General features: G+C 43.0%; 1 protein-coding gene and 1 long non-coding RNA gene across 6 annotated transcripts in view; one reads left to right on the forward strand and one right to left on the reverse strand.

Annotated features, from left to right (window-relative positions):
* The window catches only part of NR3C2 (nuclear receptor subfamily 3 group C member 2), a 178097-nt gene extending 174652 nt beyond the window's left edge, over nt 1-3445 (reverse strand). For 2 of the 5 annotated variants that reach the window (XM_044430784.1, XM_044430783.1), the window contains exon 1: nt 2708-3445. The gene's annotated coding sequence lies outside the window, so the exon portion shown is untranslated. Of the gene's footprint in view, nt 1-514; nt 535-1010; nt 1231-2707 lie in introns of those variants that run through there. The other 3 variants (XM_044430787.1, XM_044430785.1, XM_044430786.1) reach the window with 3 other exon arrangements.
* Nucleotides 3132-21436, forward strand: part of LOC123023775 — a 22390-nt gene continuing 4085 nt past the window's right edge. Inside the window, exons 1-2 of the long non-coding RNA XR_006414795.1 lie at nt 3132-3197; nt 17613-17721. This is a non-coding gene — a long non-coding RNA (uncharacterized LOC123023775). The remainder of the gene's footprint in view (nt 3198-17612; nt 17722-21436) is intronic.

The raw sequence follows: 21436 nt of genomic DNA on the forward strand, positions 1-21436 counted from the left end.
TTCCTGTGCAGCATACTAGATTTTATGTCTCAAGGTGAGCTGCAGCAGCCCTATCTTGCAGCCTCCAAACACAGCCCTAACCCTAAACCCAGCATGAAGCATTGCCCAATTCAGCTTCCCACCAAAGCATGCAACCCCATCCAAACAACAACCACTTCCTTCAATCTCAGTGTGTCAATTCACTACCCCAATTCCAGGTGTATTACCACCCCACCCCAAAACATCAGCTCTTTTGCTGTCTTCCCAAATCTGCTTTGGCTGAAATTAGGCTTCGCTGTTCCCCTGAACATTTGGGGCGGGGGGATGTTTTGCCAAGAATAAATGATTTAAAATCACACGGGCTGGCACAGAACACCTGTGGCTTATACAGCCCAATCCACACAACAACTGAAAACATGTCCTCACCTGCAAGTAATCCACTATCCTGAGGCACCTAAAAAGTTAAACCCTTCCTCTAGCTACCCCAGGGCCCCTAAGTCCATGCACTCATGAAAAAAAGAATTAAAAAGAAAACCTGCAGTGCAATCCCCCCTTTTCTGTTACTTCAACAGTCGTGATTTTTTTTTCCTCTTAGCACACCTGTCTGTTCCTCCACGCGTCTCCTCCAAGTGTCATCCACATAAAGCCAACATCCACAATCGTAAATAACAGGGTAACCGGGAGAAGGAAAAGCGAGGAGGAAGAATTTATTCTTCAGAAAGTGCAGATTCGTTATGTCGCTGAATGACACAGTGCTGGATAGAGAAAAAGGGCGGGGGGGCTGGAAGCGCGTTCGGAGGTGCCAAGTCCTTTTAAAACATGTCACATGCTCAGATAAAGTTCAGGATTAAGTTCCTCCTCTCACCCTTCCCCATTGGCCAACGAAAAGAGCTAAGCCACGGTATCAGGCTCCATCGCGCTTTCCATTGGACAGAAGCTTTTGTCAGTCACCCGGCGGGCGACATGACTGATACAAAGTTGCTGCGACACAAGCTAGAAAATGCATCTCTCCTTAAAGCTGTAAAACCCACCTAGCAGGGAGTCCAGCGACGTTTGCGCTGGAGGGGGGCAGGCTGTAGTTCCATCTTCCCCTCCTCCTGCTCTGACCCTGCAGCTAGAACGGCCAGGCAAAGTGAGATTTAGGAGCTAATCGGATAACGTTTAAAACGTTCCACCAAAAAACATATGGCCAACGATTCCTCCGAGACAGAAACGGCTTTTGCGCAAAGCTTGCTCCCGAAATCTGTTCAAACCGGGACGAGAGTTAGATCTAGATCCCACGCCCTCAAGCTGCGAGTCCCTTCCAAGTTGCCACCCTCTAAGCTACCCCGCCTCCCTTTTTCTAATGGAGGCAAGATCAAGATTGGGGGCTGGCTTCTTGAATCTCCTTTTCCCGCCCCTCGCAGCCTCTCCGAGGCATTAACTCCACCTGTACCAAGGTGCGCACTATGGGGCCGCTTCCGTTCTGCGCCCTACTAACCGCTGCCTCTTTCCCCCCCACCAGCCCCTGATCAACCGTAAAAGCGAGGAGGAGGATCACCTCCCCATTTATCATCTTCACGTTTAAACAGCCTAGGAGAACAGGAATATTGTCGATGCAATAAACCTCTCCTTTTTTCTTTCAAAACAAATAACAAACAAACAAACTAATCTATTAAGAGGCTCAAGGACTTGCCCTCTGGTTCCCTGATTGCATTTTATGGCGTCTGGTATATTCTTTGCCAAGTGCTGCTAGGGATCTTTAAATACACACACCATCACACAAAGTTGCACGGACATTGATAAGGGGGAGCCATAAAACAGACTCCCAAACTCCAGACCTCTAGCAGGGCTAAGAAGGATTTTACCACATGCTCCATCTTTGGGGCCAGAGTTGCTAAATATACATTTAAGAAGACAATCATATTCCCACCTTACCACTCCATTTTTTGCAGAAGGCTGGCCATAATGACGCGTATTTTCGGTGGTCAATGAAAGCCACCACTCTACTGTCTCCCCATATTTTGACACTTAGCAGCAGCGGGGTAAATACTCTCTTTTCTCCCCCCGCTTCCTCTCGCCAGCAGACGTCTCCTTCCCCCCTCCCCTCCGTTCGCGCACACACCCTTCTCAATCCCGTTTCTCTCCATTTCATATCCAGACAAAAATAACTCCCGGAGAAATAAACTTTAATGAAATTCCAGGCACCTCAGGCCGGAGCGGCTGCAAGCGTCCATCGACCGTTCCAAAAGGCGACTTTCAAAACACCGAACCTGCTTGTTTAAAAACTCGGCGGGGGGGGGGGGGAGGATGGTTCCTTACTTAAAAAGGGAGTAAGAACTCGAAAATATCGATAGTTATTTTAGCCGTCACATGTCCTTCATGTTTTTAACGCTCTGAAAGATATTGATCCGCTTTTCTAGAATCAATGTGAACCGAAGAACTCGTTCAGTTCCCATACCCAACAGCTGCCCGAAGGCCGAAGTGCTTGCGGTGCCTGCCTCCCCCCCCCCGCAAGTTTTAAATTGGATATGCACAAGACTAGCAATGACCTGGAAGTGCCTTCCTCCCCCGTGCACATTTCTCCCTAGAGAGGTACGGAGTTACTAGTGTCACCCATTAATGCCCCTTTTATTCATACCGCTCTCTAAACTAAATACGGCTGGACCTCCAGCCTTTCCACTCCCTGAAGCTCTCTTTACCTGCTCTCGCTACGACTCTGACCAAAGTGTATTTTTCCTGTACTCACCTTCATTTTTCCACCACCCCCGACGACGTGCAATGGCCGGAGGAGGCAAGTCCCTCCAGCCTCGATTCAAAGGGACTGACAATGGTCGTTGAGGAAAGAATGGCAACTCAAGAAGGTGGATCTGGAGGGGATTTGGGCTTAAATCCTGCAAGCGGAGAGCGATGAGACTGGGAAGGAGGTTGCAACTGTCTCACACGCAAGCCCCGGCAGCAGCGGCAAAGAGCAACAGCAGTTCCAGCCTCTTTCTCTGGGGGGCCGGGGCCGTGCAACTGGAAACGGAAAGTCCACTCCGATCAGCCTTCTTGGTGACAGCTCTCCGCAAAGAGCGCGGGCGAAAAGGTTTGCCCCTGGCTGTCACATCGCCGCTCGTTCCTGGAGGGCGTGGGGGGGAGAGCGCTGGACCCGGCAGATCGTATTCTTCTTCTAAGAAGAAAGCGGCGGCGGCGGCTTGAGGGGGGCGGAAGCGAAGCCCCAACTTATGTCATTCCAGGTAAAACTCCCATCTGCGCCAGCAGCGCCCGCCACGGGAAGAGGTGGGTGGGAGAGGCAGAGGAGCTTCAGAGGGTGTAAACTTTGTTTTTTCCTCCCCTGCTGTCTCTCGTGAGCTGCTTTCTCTGCGCGTATGTCCTTTCTCTTCACCTTCCTTCTTCTCCTACTGCTGCCTCACTACTCCTCCTCCTCCTCCTCGCTTGATTCCCAGCTCTCGCTCGCTCGCTCGCTCGCCCGCACGCGCGCGGGCGCGCGCGCGCACACACACACACACGCACACAGGCAGAGCGGGCTGGAGCTGGTTCCTGGTTTGTGGAGCTGTTGGAGGGAAGGGAAGGAGAGAGGAGGGAGGGACTGAGCCAGGAGAGGAGGAGCAGCGCCGCACAGCGCAGCGCAGCACAGCGCAGCGCCCTCCCTCCCCCTCGCTCTCCAGGCGTGTCTCGCAGCGGCGGACTCCGAGGAAGCAAAGAGCCCGCCTCTCCACCCCTTTCTTCCCGCCCCTCGCGGCGCAAAAGTGAAGTGAACGCTCGAGTGCCACAAGGATTGTCCCCGAATTGCTCCCCGGTCTCTTGGCTCGGCCGCTCCGTTTTCGCCTGCAGACGGGCGGCGAGGAGAGGAGAGGAGAGGAGGAAGGGGGGAGGCGGGCACTGCCGGCCAGGGCCAACGCCAACCAGCGGGCAAGGCCGAGCCGCGCGTATCACGAAGGAAAACGCCGCTGCTGCTTGCAGAGTCAACGGGGAGGGCGGTTTCCGTCCTCGCTTTTGCGGCGGCGGCACCTTCTCTACTGTACCAACAGTACGCGCGCGCCTTTCCTGCCATGATCGCCAGTGCTGCGCGCCTCTCTCGACCTCCCCTACCCTGATCCAGCGATGCACAACAGGTTTTTGTTTCTCTTTCTCGTTCTTCTCCTTGCCCGTGTCTCCGCAAGTGCAAGCCAAAGGAGACTGAAGCCGTTAAAGGTTATAGGGCAGCATTCAAACTGACAGCACTGAAGGCACAAGAAGGAAGACATTATGCTCTATGCTGTTTTTAGGGTTCAGGTGCCCATTGCTTGTGAGGTGGAACTGCAGCCAATAAGAAAGAAAATTTGCGGTGTTATCAGGGATCATATTTTTTTACAGAGATTGCATCTGAATCTATTATCACACTTTGGGCATGCCAACTGCAGCATGAAAGTCACTTTATAGTAGCAGTGTGGCACAAAAAAGCAAGTGAAAGCAATCCACCCAAAAAATGAAAATACAAGGTTTCTTAAAGCTACCATGGGTCCAAATCAAAGTGAAGCATGGGTCCATGTGATTCTATTCATGTCTAAACATCCTCAGTGCCTCCTTTCAAATTATAAATTGCATTATAATCTCAAATTCCACTCTTTGTGGTATGTCTGTGGTGCAGAAATGCAGATCTGTACTCTAATTTTGCATGGATGCACCTTATACCAGCTTTTCTGTATGCATAAGGGGTCAAACTGGATGTGACATGAGATGCACATCTAGCTCCGATGTTTTAGATTTGCTTCTTTGTAAGAACAAATAACTGCTGTGAGAGGAACTTGACTGGTTTTTAAAATCACTCTTGCTGAAAATTCTCACCACTACTGCCTGTATGTCCAGCTTGTGGTGGGGAGGGACTCTTAGTGAAAAAATGGAATGGGGAAATAACACTTAGACACACTCCATTATTTCATGGTCCCCATCAGATGAGGTTCAGCTATCTCCAGAGTCAAGAGACAACTCAGTACTATTTGTTGCGAACATGAGAGGGAGGATGGTGCTGGGGTTCCTGCCCAGAAGCAGCTGGTTGCCCACTGCAAACTGAATGCTGTATCACGTAGGCCTTTGGTCTTATTCAACATGCCTCTTCTTATGTTCCTTTTTTAAGTTGGTAGGAAAGCACATACATATGCAGGTGATCTACTTGTACAAAAACCTGTTCTCTAAAATGTTTTTTCAAGCTTTACTTAGAGATTCTGCTTTAACCCATCTCCTCCCTGCAAACCCTTAGAAGGGGTCAGGAAAGAGGGAGGTTGGCAAGCAAAATGCAAGAAAAGAACGGAAGGTTCAAAGCCTTTCACAAAGCTTGAGGTCATGATAGAGGTTTAGGCATAGCAGAGAAAAAGTATGTTCAGGAGAAGCAAGAGATAGCATTTCTTCACGCAGTGTAAAAGTAGCTCACCACAGTCCCTCCAGATCACCACTCTATCAAGGCTGCCGTTCTATACCCACTTTCCTGAGAATTGCACCCCTTAGCATTTGTTAGATCTTACCTCTGAGCTGACAAGTATAAGGTTGCAAGCGACTTTTAAAGAGAATTGGGCAAAGTCATGGAGGATAGCACAAATAACTGATGTTTGTCATGGTAAGTTAATGGACCTTACATATTCCAAGTTAGTATTCCTCAGTATCGGGAGATGAAAACAAACAGCAGAAGAAGGCCTTCATGTTTATGTTCTTCTTTTCTACTAACTTTCCAGACAAGCAGCATCTAGTTGGCTACTGGAGGAAACAAGACGTTGATCTACAAAATGAACCTTTGATCTAAACCTGTGGAGCACTTCCACTGTTCTTATTAAGTATCATATGTCTTTGCAAAAATGGATAACTATTTTCTATGCAGCTCCCCAAATACCTACTTTATTTGGTATAACCACATGGAAAGCAAAATACAGAACCTCCAGGTAATCATTTATTCCACTGTCTGGAATAGTGTGAATATTATTCAATGGTCATTCCATTTATTTCACGTGTGTCTGCTCTAAGTAAAACAAACACTAAATACTAAAGCCAGAATTACGTTTGTGTGCTTTGGAGAACAAGGAGCAACTGAATTCAGAAAGTATGGGATCCTTATGTTTGACAATATATGAAGTCTACTGTGTATTATTGGATTGCAGAAAACATACACAGATTCAGGAAAAGCTATCCCCAGGGTTCATTCTTTCTGACAGTGATGCAGGAACTCATTAGAAATGTGATTTTTCCAATGCAGTATTCAGGTATGAGTGCATTCAAGAATAAATTAACTTGCTTAGGGATACCAGTCAAGAAATGAGTTATGCATCTCTAAACAAATAAATGAATAGGGTCTTAACTGAACAGCAAGGACAGTACAGCATCTGGAATGCTTCCAGATGTTTAATGTGCAGTTGCCCGCCTGCCTCATTCATAGCATTGTCCTGAGGATGGAGGTTAACTTTGATGGTTACATCTTCCGCTTGTAACCCTCCATTCTTCTTCATGGTCTCTGTGCATCAGACATATGGGCTACGTGCCTGTGTGGAACCTGTTGTCAGGAAGACTTTATAGCTAAGCATCAGTCAGGTGGGAGCACCTCACCTTGCTGTTCCAGGTTTACATGGGAGGGGCTGCCAGCCATGCCTCTCTGGTTTTTTTGGCCTCAGCACTGTGACATCAGAGACAGCAGGAACATCCAGAGCACAAGGAAACAAACTGAACTTCAGCCTCACCTCAGACTTTACAGACACCTGAAAAGAGACAGGGCGGCAGGGCATGTAAAAGATAATCTACAGTTGTAAGAAATTCACTTGTTATTCATTGGCACTTTCAAGGGACTGACTGCCGATTATATTATTAATATATGGAATCAATATTATAATTGGAAGAAATAATATTCATTAGACTAGAATAGTTTTAATCATATCTGACTTCTTATGCATTGTCAATACTTTAAAAGCAATATCAATAGACAAATGTGTTGTAAGCATAGATATATATTTTACAGCAAGTATGAAATGTTAGAATGTTCACTTTTGAAATGCGATGCAACAATGCAGAAAACACCTGCTGAAAAAAATTGGTACAGGATGTTGATTGTAATGATGGACTGATATACATTGTGTACAACTTTGTCCATATTTATATGGAAAATCAGAATAGAAATTAAAGTGGTGGTGGTGAAGATGAAGGAGAAGAAAAAAGATCCACCACACTGGATTATAGACTAACACTATAAAATCAGAGTGGCTAGATCTCAGGGGTGTTTTTGACAGATCTGCATTATACTACCTCGAGAATGTGCCAGGAATGTTGTATTTTGTGTCACTGAAATACAGGGACTCACATTGCTTGCTAATCATGCTTAGGAGATAAGCCATGGATGTATGACATGATTGTGTTTACTTATTTAGGGTATTCCTGTGTCCCCTGAAATGCTTTATATAAACATTTCAACAAAAACCTAACTCAACTTAAACTGATTAAAATAGAAGAATGAAACCTAAAAGGCCTTGGAGAATAAGAGTTCTGTAAGTACACTATACTATTTCTGCCATTGGCTTCTCTGGAGGGTTTTGATTGCCTGTTGTATCTGAACATGCCTTGGGAAGAAGCCAGGAGAAACTAAAATGAGGGCTGCTCAATGCTAGCTCTTTGTCCTGGTTCCTCCCCAAGTGTGCTCAGGAACAGCAGCCCATCACAAACCCCTCTGGTGGGGAAGTGCAAATGGCGTAGCTATCAAGTTGTGGGTGCATGGACCACTGGAAGGGCATTACCCTTCAAAACACTTATGGCACTAGTGGTTGGTGGACCTGCAAAGAGCACCAGCAGATAGCAAAACACAGGCACGCTGGATATGGAAATAGGCGTTCCTTTGGTTAGTTCTCCCCTCCTGGCTGGCAGATGCCGGGAGCTGTATGATAAGCACAATCATGGCTGGTCTTCTATAGTCTCTGTTGGATGGCCCCATTGTATGTGCAAAACATGGATTACGCTTCCTCACAACACACATGCCCTGCTTGCACGGGAAATAGAGGGTGCATTCCCTGGTACAAGTTTAAAGATGCATAACTAAAGTGGCATTTTAAAAAAACTGCTCATTTTGTGATTATATGTTATGGCTGTGTATTAAGAAATGAATGCTCGGAGCATCATGCCACTATTTCCAAGTAGGTCAAGAGTAGTGGTAAGGGCATTTCAGATAAGAAATGCTCTTCCCTTCCATTAAATTTTATAAGAGAGGTTAACTTGTGTCAGCTACATGACATTGAAAGCAGCAGTCAGACAAATGTAAGCCACTCGGTGGCAGATGTCATCTTTGTTCCCAAAGATAGATAGAGATAAATGTGCTATGGATAATGCATTGCAAAACAAGATTACACTGAAGTTCAGCAAGTGTCACATTTCTCCTCCACCCCACAGCTTGAGTGAGCTTATATTGAGGGCAGCAGGAGTAATGGTGCCGTGCCAAATCAGTCTACTGTACAGTGTTATTTAATGGTCATGTGCTTCCTTTGAGAAACGAACACAAGCAGATGAAGGTTTGAATTGGTTTCAGTTCAAGCAGCAGGGCATTTCCTATTCCACTCTTGCTTGATCAAAATCTCTCACATAGTACATTAGAGTTCTAAATGTAATTTCTTCAACTTTTGTTACTGATTAATTTCTCACAGGAGAAGTGCTGTGAGTCACTAGATGTCCTGCACTCTGTGACCTGGAAGCCTTCCTCTGTGAATGATATTAGGAGGGTGAGTACCCGGAGGAGGGCTTTCTCTGCGGTGGCGCCCCATCTATGGAGTGTGATCCCCAGAGAGGTCTGCCTGGCGCTGTTGTTATTTGTTTTTCAGCGTCAGGCTAAGATCTTTTTATTTAAAACTTACTCTAATTGTTAAATTATTTGTAGTTATAGGATTTTAAATTTTTAGCCGAGATGCACCGGGGGTTTTTAAATAATTTTTATTGCTATATTGTTATTATTTATGTATTTTGTTTCTGTTGTGAGCTGCCCCGAGGCTTCGTTGCAATGGGGGTGGCATAAAAATGTTTTAAATAAATAAATAATACCCTCAGATGTGTGGGCTGATTATTGCTGCTGTAATGACAGCAGGGTACTCTGTCCATATGTGAAGGCAATCATATTATTTTCCAGGGCTGACTCTTAAATGAGCCTCAAACCATAAGCCCTGGATAGTTTTACTGTAGGACTTCGTTGTTGTTTTTTGTAATTTGAGAGGCACAGTAAAAGGCAAACGTTGGCTTGAGTTACTCCTACATCGATGAAGTTGTCTGAGGCTGAGCAAGTACAATATTTTGTAATCTGCTAGAATATTTTATAAAAATGGTCAAGGCTCTCAATACATACTTTCAGCTTTTATGTATAATGAAACATGAATGCACACATTTTGTACTGTATGTTTACGTTCTGCTTTATATTAATACTTAATCTACAATCTATTTTTAACCACTTGTGTCCTATCTCTGTACACTTCAATGATTTAACTGAATTACCTGTATACCTTTTAACCTAGTTTTTCCTCTGCCACCCCACCTCTAATGCTTTTTAATGGTCCAAGCAATACATGTAGTTGAACCACTTCCAAGTATAGTATGGCCATAAGGAAAATGCATATTGACCTTAATAATCACTGGTTTGTTTTGGGAGCCAGAATGTGGCATTTGGAAGCATATTTAAACATATATTGCTTTTGTGCTTTATTCAGTAAGCACATCATTAGAGTTTGTGCAGTGCACTGCCTATTCGCAATATGAAGCCTTGCTGAAAATGATGGCAGAGACAGTGTGGTCTCAGCAAGACAGGGCAGAGCAACAAAGCATTGTCAGGTGAATAGAAAAAAGTGACAAAAAAGCAGGAGAAATTGGGAGACTGGGGGAATGCCAGAAGCCCAGGGAAAACCAAATCCTGGTGACCTGTTTCTGATTCTGAAGAGCAGCAGGATATTCTGGTGGAGGTGAGATGTGATTGCTATTTCCTTAGCACCCATATGTAGCCCTACCAGTAGGCTGAGTGGACAACTGTCTCAGATAATAAATGCTGGGAGGCACCAGCAAGTTACCGGAAGAGCAATGTGCTGTATGACCTGCCTTGAACCTCTTAAGCCAGTCTTCAGGTATGGTGGAGGACACTGTCGCATCTTGAAAAAGGGCTCTACTGCCTGCCAGCTTTTCTACATGGAATGAGTTGGGGCACCATCTTATTTTTTGCCACAGACAGCAAAGTGTCTTGCACCAGGTCACATAGAGTAGTGTTAAGGCACCTGTGTTAAAACATTTTTAGCCTGACAGCAAATTCCTACCTCAGGGGAGGTGTGTGGAGAGTGGCTCCAGGTATGAGAGGAGTCAAAATGCCAGTACATAGAGCTCTTCTTCCTGGCAACTAGCCTTTAGGAGGGGTATTTTAACCTTTTAGAATGGGGGGAAATGTACACATGCCACCAAATAACCCAGAGAAAAATGGGAATGAAGCCCAAAAATTCAGCTATCCTGGAAACCCTGGAGTGCTAGACTAGAATCCCAGCTGGGTCAGATTTGCCATCTGGACCTGAGGTTTTGCCCCTGCTTTGATGGAGATTTCTTCCAGCAACCCAGAAGGGCCTAGAACAGGAATGGGCAAGTCCAGGCAGTCTGGAGGCCAATCTCCCCATTCCTGGAATCACCATGGGCTGTGTTTCTACCACAGCACCACTGAAAAGCAGTGGAAGTATTAAAAAGTGTAATTTGCCACCAAAATGTGGTTGCAAACTACTAAGGAGGCTTTAAAACAAGATGAATTCCATCGCACTAAGCCCCCATAGCTGTTGCGGCTACAGCAACAAACAACAACCATTGATTTGTGCAGTGCAGAAAATAGCAGCAGCAGCCTTTTTCTACTTTCTCCTGGTTAAAAACAAAGAGGCTCAACGGGAGCCATAGTTGAAGGAGAGGGAGAGGGTATGTTGTTCTAGACTCTCCACTGTCTAACTAGTCGTGATGTTTTGGTGTAAAAAGCTGAAGACTTTCCCTCAAATACACGCAGCATTGGCTCTCCAATTGTTATAGTAATATATCATTTATCCGAGCTTTTATAATTTGCATTCCACACATGCTACTTGATGCAGGAACATAATAAAAGTAATGTGAATCTAATTATATGTTAATAGGCTAGACTAAACCTGGAGTTCCTACCTTTTGGCTCCATGCTTTCTCAAACATCCACTTAAATCCAGGGAAGGAGATCCATGTGCAGAAGTCAGATTCCAATCCATTCACATAATGCTTGCCAGATCACTAATGGCTTTAATTGTGGATGCCAGCTATTCAAAACTGCTCAGCTATTCATTGCTTTCTGTGAGAGCAAAACATGTACATTGTGATTGAGCTAGGAAGAAACAGCATACAATTCAAAAGTATGATTAGCTTGGGTTGAGCCAACCAACTATATGACGAACCATGGGCATTGTAAATCAGGGCTATAGGTTCTGATTGCAGTGCAGGTTCTGGGGCTCTCCATCCTATCAGTAACCCAGTCCTCTGCAGCACCAGCAAGAGGGAGTTCTTGCAGCCATTCAATTATCTTTCTGGTTTCCTTCCATCCCTTTAGGCAGTTACTGCTTGTGCAATAAATTCAGCAGTGAGACTGCATACATTGGAAGTTGGAAGAACTGTGGATAATGTAGTATCCTCAAGTAACAACAGATACCTGCGGACTGATTGTGGGCTATCATGTCTAAACATCATGTGTGCATGTGTACACACGTGTGTACTCATACAAGTAGATTTGTCTAGATAAGTTATTGGCAAAATTATACCAAGGGTAAAGAGTTACCAGAGTTATAAGAAGTCAGTCTGATTTGCTGTCACAGCCCAGTGTCTCTTTCTGGTCCTTGGCCCTGCAAGACTATGCCCTGGAGTTCTCCCCACTGCCCTGATCCAAGGATTTCCCTCTGTTCAAAGGGCTGCCAAAGAACTGTCTGCTACTTTGAAAGTATCCTCTGTTTGAAGAACTGTCCAGTCCAAATCCAATTTAAAGATAAAAAAGCCCATCAGAAGGAAAACTGGTTTTTGAAATAGCCTAAGCACCTGGCAGCAGACTGAGCAAGGCCTACAGGTCACCCTCTTGGACATTATGGTTTTGCATTTCTAATTAATTTTTTTTAAATGCAACTGTTCAGGTAAATTAGCATCTGCCAACATTATACAAATTAATATCCTCCTTTGGCTTTATTCCCTGAGATACATCCTTTCTTTTGGTGATTCCCAAGTGACCAGTCTAAACCTGAGGCCAAATCAGGGCCATGTAACCTAAGGCTGCACTTAGGATCACTTCAGCACATGGATGGCTCCATGCAGGGCTGGAAAGACGGAATGGGGCACTGAAAGGACTGGGTTTCTCTTCTGCCTGTGGCTTTGAGGTTATAACAATTGCTTTCCAGTGCTGAATGCCTACATTCAGTTCTTAATGGGTGTGGGAGGATGGGTATGACTATATCATGCCAGCATGACACCAAGTGCAGTGTCCACCTAACATTTTGGAGCTGCATAAAAGTAAACTGCTCCATTCACTTAGCAAATTAACAAGTCATTCAGAAACTAAGCTTTTCCTTCAGTTAAAAAAATAGCGGTCCTAATCATAATGCCAACATATAGTATACAAAACCCCAAATAGGGAAGCAGAATAAGAAATTGTCAAAAAATATAGCTGCAGAATTAAAGGCAAAAATCTGGCTGTGTTATTTTACTATGTTAGAAGTGCCCCAATCTATCTTGCAGTTCTAATATGAGAAAAGGTAGCTCTAGCTCTTCTGAGTCATCTATATAATGTGTAGCATTATATGTGTATCAAAACACATTACTATCTAATATGTCAAAGAGATGACATAACAATATTTCACTTTGAATCTATAGAAAGCAAGTGCAGGGGAAAATAGCAAATATCAGTGGGGGCAAAAGAACACAAAAGGAGCCAGACAGATTAGGACAATCTTAGTGAAGGCTTTACGCTAAATCTCTTTGGAGTTAATGGCAGTCTTTCCATTGTTTTCAGAGGGTTTGGGATTATGCCTAAAAGAAGAAAAGAAGATTAACTTGTGAAACTTCATACAAGTAAGGGAAAGTTAAAGGGAAAAGCTAGCAGGAAGTTGAAACCATGAAGCAGGAATTTGGGAGACCTTCCAAAATACAAAAGAAAATGTAACTTGTATTAATGGGCCTGTATGAGGACAATCTGCTTCACAATTATTCAGCAGCAGGTACACTGGTGTCCTCTTGACTCCCACTAACTTTACTGTGGTGAAAAATGAATATCTCCCAAATGCACTGGACACATTTCATGCCTCTCCAGCCCATGTACCTGAGTGTTTGAGAAAGCATTTCTCCTTCAGAGTTTCTCACTGGCACAAGAAGCATGAAGCTGCTGTGGCTCTTACAGCTACAGTTATATTCACACTTAAGTCCAGTTGTGCGCTGACCTCTGATGAAACATACTGAGGGTTGTGTTGCATGTATTTCTGCTAGTTTGGATATGGGAGAGTTCCAGTCTTATCCATGCTCACCCATGACCCTCATTGGATAATCTGTGTAAATTTAATGTACTTCACAGAGTAGTTGTGAGAACAAGAGCAATAGATCTTATCAAATGTTAGTCTAACTTGATTCCTGTTCATTTCACTGGTTCCACTGTAAAAAGGACGGCATTGGATACAACTCAGTAAATACACACAATAAGGTTCTGCTCTAATATACTCCAGTGGTATGTAGTTACAGAAAAGGAAATCTAAACATTGCCACTGAGAAGCAACTGAGAAACAGGAAGGAGGTATCAACAAATGTACAGTGTAATACTTGGAGACAATAAAATGTGATTCACAGTAGTCTACATGTCTACACAGACTGAAGGCCCATTGAGTTCAGTTGGGCTTTCTCCCAAGTAAGTATATATAAAATTGTACCCTTAATTTAACAATAGCTGCTTTCTCTCTCTCTCTCTCTCTCTCTCTCTCTCTCTCTCTCTCTCTCTCTCTTGCATCCACAGTTGCCATTGTCTGTAGAAACTCTGAAAGGTGTATTTTGTTGAACCCTTTCCAGAACTATAGAGGCAATACCTATAACAATTAAAGAAGAAGAGAATCTTTAAATGTATTCCTTCCTCTGGGATAAGCTTTTAAAAATATATTATTCAAGTAGCATGCAAATCAGAATAAATAATTTAAATGATTTAAAAATGATTATATTTACATCTCTACTACAGTGCTAATGTTAATTTGGGAGATAATTACCTGCTTATATATACACCCCAATCATGAACCTGTAGAAGTAAAGAAATAAGCAAAACTCATTTTGATAAATAGATGCTGTGCAGTCTTGCTACTCATAGAGTGGAGAACCCAGAATGCCAATTTTTTGAAGTGATAGTTATTTGGTTTATATTGTGGGTGTTTCCCAGATAGTTAGTTCATAAATTATGTGAACAATATCCAAAGCAGTCCACTATATTATATCATATCATATCAGATTACTTGTCTTTATTTTATAGCATACCACAATTATTTTAAGAGATAATATCATTTTAAAATGTAATACAGGAATTCAAAGACACCGCTAAAATGAAAACAAAGGAAGAATCCAACGAGGAGCATGTGATAAAAGACAGTGAGGGAGGTGTGTGTGTGTGAGAGAGAGAAACTTTAAATTGTTTGTTGAAAGTCTTTGAAAATATCCAGAAGAAATAAGGCATGCAAGTTATGTTTGCTTGCTAGTGTAACTGGTTGCACAGCATTCATTCCCTGTTATGCTAACACAATTAAAATCTGATCTCTTTTGTACTGGTGAAGTGAGTTGGAGAAAATCATTGCTAAGTGAGGCACATTTGATTAAATTTCTGATTAGCTGATGTGTGGTATAGCCAAATCCATGAAGTTATAGTAAAAAACAAATTTTGGTTGATGCAAATAAACCACAACACATGCCATTTCTCAGAATCACCTCTCTCTGGAATAGGTTTGGACCCAGAAAAGTTTACTGGGTTCAAGAGATACTTCTGAAAAGTGCCTAGTAATTTCTGTCCTGTGTCTTGTGGCACATGTGTCAGGAGAAGGGGGTCTCCCACCATCTTTGGAACTGTGGAGACTTACTCTTCTTGCAAAAAGATGTTGGGTGGCATAGAGTTGTGTCCCATAATGTTTTCCCTAAGAAGATGGAACAGGACCTCTTGCTCTGCTACTGGACAAAAGCTACTAGCACTACCTGTCAGAAGACATTGCACAGCTCTTCTGTCCTCTTCTTAACAGTGTTTTGCTGGTAAGAAAACATGGAAAACATGAGAGGTTTATGAATGGAGAACATCATTTTTGGACCATCCAATCCAGTGAAAGAAGCAAGTGTAAGATGGGCATGACACTTGGGAGAAGGTGGGCAGTGACGGCATAGCTGTGCTGAGTGTTGCTATTATTTCCAGTCTTTGGGACTTCTACACCCAACCTTATACAGCATGAGTTGATAGCAATTGTGTAGAACGTGCCTCTGTTTAACTCCAGCAATTACAGGAGACAGCAAGGTGGTTGGGAGTGATTGAAAAAGCAGCAGAGTCACAATGGAATGGCAGGCAGAAGTAGAGATGTCACTCAGTGGACAATGTGAAGCCATCACATTACTTCTGCCCGGTCAGAGCAGATGGACCACAATTGATGGATCAGTTCCCAGGGGAACAGGGAAGTTCATCTTAGACATATGAGAGTAGGAGTCCTGTGAGAGGCAGGGAGAGATTGGAGAGAATTTATAGCTTTCAAGCCTGTTTTTAAAGCTAGAGTAGCATCCTGCCAAGGGCTTTCTAGAGAGCTCCGCTTCCTGCGTACAGCCTAAGTGAGGGAAGGCAAGAGGACAAAGCCACCTTTGTCCTTAGGCTATCTGAAGCTGCACAACTGGTGCCTTTGGCCGTGGCTATGGTAAAAATTCATATGCAGGCAATTATTTAGCTAGTGGTAATTTGTATTACAGTTTTGTTGTTTGTATCATCCTGCCATTTGGTAATGAGTATTGTACTTGAGTATTTGATTAGAAAGGTTAGAAGCTACAGAATGGCAATATTCTACCATTCTATTCTATTCTATCCAGCAAGATACAGATAACCAGTTTACCATGCATACTGTGATAAATAATGCTTTGGTAAGTGATGGTTTGCATTAGACATTTTTGGAGTAGCATCATATTATATTGGGTTATTAGTTATAGCTTGTAAATGCTCAGCACATTGAGAAGACGTGTCACTTCCTTCCATTGTCTCGTTTACAAGTACTATTATGTAGTGATTATAAGACAATTCACCAACACTTTAAAATAATGATTCAGCTAATTAAGGCTGAATTGCATTAAGCAAATTTTTGCACCAGCCAAATTATCATGGTTACTGTCCTCCCTCAAACAGCAAAAGAATTGGAAATGTTTATTGCATTAAAATAAAGGTGTGATAATTTGTAGGTTTTCTTCTTCAAAGAATCTCTGATGGGGGAAAATGCTTTCAGGAGCTTGTTTCATGAAGAAGAAAGTACATAGGATGCAAGGCAACTATATCATCAGTGCCTGAAAGGCTATTCAATCACAGATCTAGACAATAATCTCATGACTCTAAGGGATTATACATTAAAATCCCTGTTATTCAAAATTCAAATACATCTAGATATCCATTTTTGCTTTAAACTGCTTTCGTGAATCCCCATATTGGTTTGTGTAAACCTAGTAAACAATATTCTGGTCCTTATAGAGCTTAAATATGTAATTTTTTTCTTCATTCAGATGCATGACGTTGAACTGAAGTCTAAGTAGTGGATAAAGTCAACTGAGAACTAGGATGCTAGCATCTAAAACATCAACTATTTGTGTGCTCAAGTTGCCTGTTTTCAAGGAACAGCAACTATCTCCACATTGTGATGGATGATCACCTTCAGAGACAGGACTTTATGGTGCCAGCCAGCCAACCATCTCTTTCCTCCCTCCCTCCCTCTCTCTCTCTCTCTCTCTCTCTGCTTCCTTCCATCCTTCCTTCTACTTTTGAAAAGCTACTGAATTTTTTGGATTGCTATATTATCTGCTAGCCCTCTGAGTTCTTTTGTATCAGGCAGCAAGGGACCTGTACAAAGAATTATTTTAAGATTTCACTGCTGCTTTGCTGAAAAAGTTTCTTCACCAGAATGTTACAAAACTTGGTTAGATAAAACTTCACTAAAAGATAGCACAGGTCAAGTTGGTTCAGCATGCCAGGTAGCAGCATGGCAAGGTCCCAAGGAGAGATCATTTTGACTACTTTTAACCTAAATGGCTGTGACATTTTCAAACTATGATAGACACATCATGCAGTCAAACACACACACACACACACACCCTTCCTCAGTGTGATGGTACTGAAATGGCCAGTAATGCCAAGAGGATGTTAGCTTTGTCTCATATGCTATTTTTCATAGTTCATGAGTTTATAAAAAATCACATGACATCTTTTCTTTCATCTTCCCTATCTAGTATGATCCAGCATTCTCAAGTAGTATTTGCATGGTAGGTCATTTATGAAAACTGCCTGGAACCAGAACTGAATTCATCTGGAAACTATATATAAAATCAACATTAGTTGAACACTAGTTTAAGCTAAATATTTAAGATATTTCCTTTTCCCCTTCTCCACACCTCCATTCCATTTCCAGGATTCCACTGCCAAAGTCAAGAGAGACAATATATTTATTTCTCCATGCTAGAGCTTCTGCTGTTGTTCCCCAAAGGAGGATTTGGCCGCTGGTCTAACAATAACCTCTTGTGAGTAGTTTGAAGCAAGTAGACAAAGTAATTCTCCATTGTGGTTAGTGTAACTGTAGGACATGGGAGGGAGGATGTAGCCCACCTCAACCTTCTTTGTCCCTTTTGGTGATAGATGCTTGTAGATTTGTTGTCTCTCCATGAACTTCTTGTGCTTGAACATGAAAGAGCATATTCTTTCTGATATTCTAGCTTATGGGGATGTCAGTATCAGCAGAAATGTTGATTTTTGTTCTCTCAGTTTCTCTTTTTAACTTAATTCAATTTTTGAATCAGTTTGCAAACCTTGTATTATTTTCTTTCAAGTTCATATGAAAATCTGTGCACATTTTGTGCATTTTTATCCTCATGTAATATATTTCAGACCTTTAAATAATTAAAATATGCTTTTGGAGCACAATTTCTCCTAATATATGCATTTGTGTACACATTTTTGATCCAAGAGCAACATCACAAAATACTGAAAAATAATTTGTGTTTCAGCATGCATATTAGTAAGGGAAATACAAAGTAGATAGGATTTGTTCAGTTCCCATCTAAATGCAAACCTAGCTCCATCACCTCCTTCATGGATCACTGCCTTGCCATGGTGAAGGGGCTTGCGTAGCTCAATGAAGCTATGAGCTATGCCATGCAGAGTCACCCAAGATGGACAGGTCATAGCAGAGAGCTCTGACAAAACGTGATCCGCTGGAGAAGGAAATGGCAACCCACTCCAGTATCTTTGCCATGAAAACCCCATGGACAGTACCAAAAGGCAAAAAGATATGACGCCGGAAGATGAGCCCCTCGGGTTGGAAGGTGTCCAATATGCTACTGGGGGAGAGCAGAGGGCTAGTACTAGTAGCGCCAGAAAGAATGAAGCAACTGGGTCAAAGCCAAAAGGACACTCAGTTGCTGATGTATCTGGTGGTGAAAGGAAAGTCCGATGCTGTAAAGATCTATACTCCATAAGAAACTGGAATGTAAGATCCATGAATCAAGGCAAGCTGGATGTGGTCAAACAAGAGATGACAAGACTGAACATCGACATCTTAGGAATCAGTGAACTAAAATGGACAGGAATGGGTGAATTTAATTCAGATGATCATCAGGTATACTACTGCGAGCAAGAATCCCTCAGAAGAAATGGAGTAGCCTTCATAGTCAATAAAAGAGTAGGAAAAGCAGTACTGGGATATAATCTCCAAAATGACAGAATGATCTCAGTTCGAATCCAAGGCAAACCATTCATCATCACAGTAGTCCAAGTCTATGCCCCAACCACTGGTGCTGAAGAGGCTGAAGTTGACCAGTTCTATGAAGGCCTACAGCACCTTCTAGAATTAACTCCAAAAAATGATGTCCTTATCATCATGGAGGATTGGAATGCTAAAGTAGGAAGCCAAAAGATAACCGGAATAACAGGCAAGTTTGGCCTTGGAGTACAAAATGAAGCAGGGCACAGGCTGGTAGAATTTTGTCAAGAGAATACGATGGTCATAGCAAACACTCTTTTCCAACAACCCAAGAGACGACTCTACACATGGACATCACCTGGCGGTCAACACAGAAATCATATTGACTATGTGCTCTGCAGCCAAAGATGGAGAAGCTCTATGCAGTCAGTAAAAACTAGACCAGGAGCTGACTGTGGCTCATATCATGAGCTTCTCGTTGCAAAATTTTGGCTCAAATTGAAGAAAGTAGGGAAAAGCACTAGGCCACTCAGGTATGACCTAAATCATATCCCTGATGAATATACAGTAGAGGTGACAAATAGATTTAAGGAAGTAGATCTGATAGACAGAGTGCCTGAAGAACTATGGATGGAGGTTCGCAACATTGTACAAGAGGCAGCAACTAAAACCATCCCAAAGAAAAAGAAATGCAAGAATGGCTGACTGAGGAAGCTTTACAAATAGCTGAGGAAAGAAGGGAAGTGAAAGGCAAGGGAGAAAGAGAAAGATACAAACAATTGAATGCAGAATTCCGGAGAACAGCTAGAAGAGATAAGAATGCCTTCTTAAATGAACAGTGCAAAGAAATAGAAGAAAACAATAGAATAGAGAGGACCAGAGATCTCTTCAAGTAAATTGGAGATATGAAGGGAACATTTCATGCAAAGATGGGCATGATAAAGGACCAAAATGTCAGGGACCTAACAGAGGCAGAAGAGATTAAGAAGAGGTGCAAGATTACACAGAAGAACTATACAAGAAAGAGCTTAACGTCCCTGATAACCACAATGGGATGGTCACTGACCTCGAGCCAGACATCCTGGAATGTGAAGTCAACTAGGCCTTAGGAAGTCTGAGCAACAACAAAGCTAGTGGAGGCGACAGTATTCCAATTGAGCTATTCAAAATCCTAAAAGATGATGCAATAAAAGTGCTACACTCAATATGCCAGCAAATTTGGAAAACTCAACAGTGGCCGCCTTATTGGAAAAGGTCAGTTTACATTCTGATCCCAAAGAAGGGCAATGCCAAAGAATGTTCAAACTACCACACCATTGTACTCATTTCACATGCTAGCAAAGTTATGCTCAAACTTCTACAAGCTAGGTTCCAGCAGTATGTGGACCGAGAACTACCAGAAGTACAGGCAGGATTTCGAAGAGGGAGAGGAACTAGAGATCAAATTGCCAACATACGCTGGATCATGGAGAAAGCTAGGGAGTTCCAGAAAAACATCTTCTTCTGCTTCATTGACTACGCTAAAGCCTTTGTGTGGATCACAACAAATTGTGGCAAGTTCTTAAAGAGATGGGAGTAGCAGACCATCTTATTTGTCTCTTGAGAAACCTATGTGCGGGTCAAGAAGTAACAGTGAGAACTGGACACAGAACCACTGATTGGTTCAAAATTGAGAAAGGAGTTCGGCAAGGCTGTATACTGTCGCCCTGCCTATTTAACTTATATGCAGAGCACATCATGAGAAAGGCGAGGCTAGATGAATCACCAGTTGGAATTAAGATTGCTGGGAGAAATATCAACAACCTCAGATATGCAGATGATACTACTCTCATGGTAGAAAGTGAAGAGGAACTAAATAGCCTCTTGATGCAGGTGAAGGAGGAGAGCGCAAAAGTTGGCTTGAAACTCAATATTAAGAAAACTAAGATCATGGCATCTGGGCCTCTCACTTCCTGGCAAATAGATGGGGAAGAAATGGAGGTAGTGACAGATTTTCCTGGGCTCCAAGATCACCGCAGACAGGGACTGCAGCCAAGAAATTAAAAGATGCTTGCTCCTGGGGAGGAAAACTATGGCAAATCTAGACAGCCTACTAAAAAGCAGAGACATCACCCTGCCAACAAAAGTGCGTATAGTCAAGGCTATGGTTTTCCCAATTGCAATGTATGGCTGTGAAAGCTGGACCATAAGGATGGCTGAGCGCCAAAGGATTGAGGCCTTTGTATTGTGGTGCTGGCGGAGACTCCTGTGAGTCCCTTGGACCGCAAGGCAATCAAACTGGTCAGTCCTAGAGGAGATCAACCCTGACTGCTCTTAAGAAGGTCAGATAGTGAAGATGAAACTCAAATACTTTGGCCACCTAATGAGAAGGAAGGACTCCCTGGAGAAGAGCCTGATGCTGGGAACAATAGATGGCAAAAGAAGAAGGGGGCGGCAGAGGATGAGGTGGCTGGATGGAGTCACTGAAGCAGTTGATGTGAGTTTGGGTGGACTCCGGGAGATGGTGGAGGACAGGAAGGCCTGGAGGAATGTTGTCC

The sequence above is a fragment of the Varanus komodoensis genome, unplaced genomic scaffold (assembly GCF_004798865.1).
Source record: "Varanus komodoensis strain SLA01 unplaced genomic scaffold, ASM479886v1 scaffold21, whole genome shotgun sequence".
In the NCBI taxonomy this organism is placed as follows: Eukaryota; Metazoa; Chordata; class Lepidosauria; order Squamata; family Varanidae; genus Varanus; species Varanus komodoensis.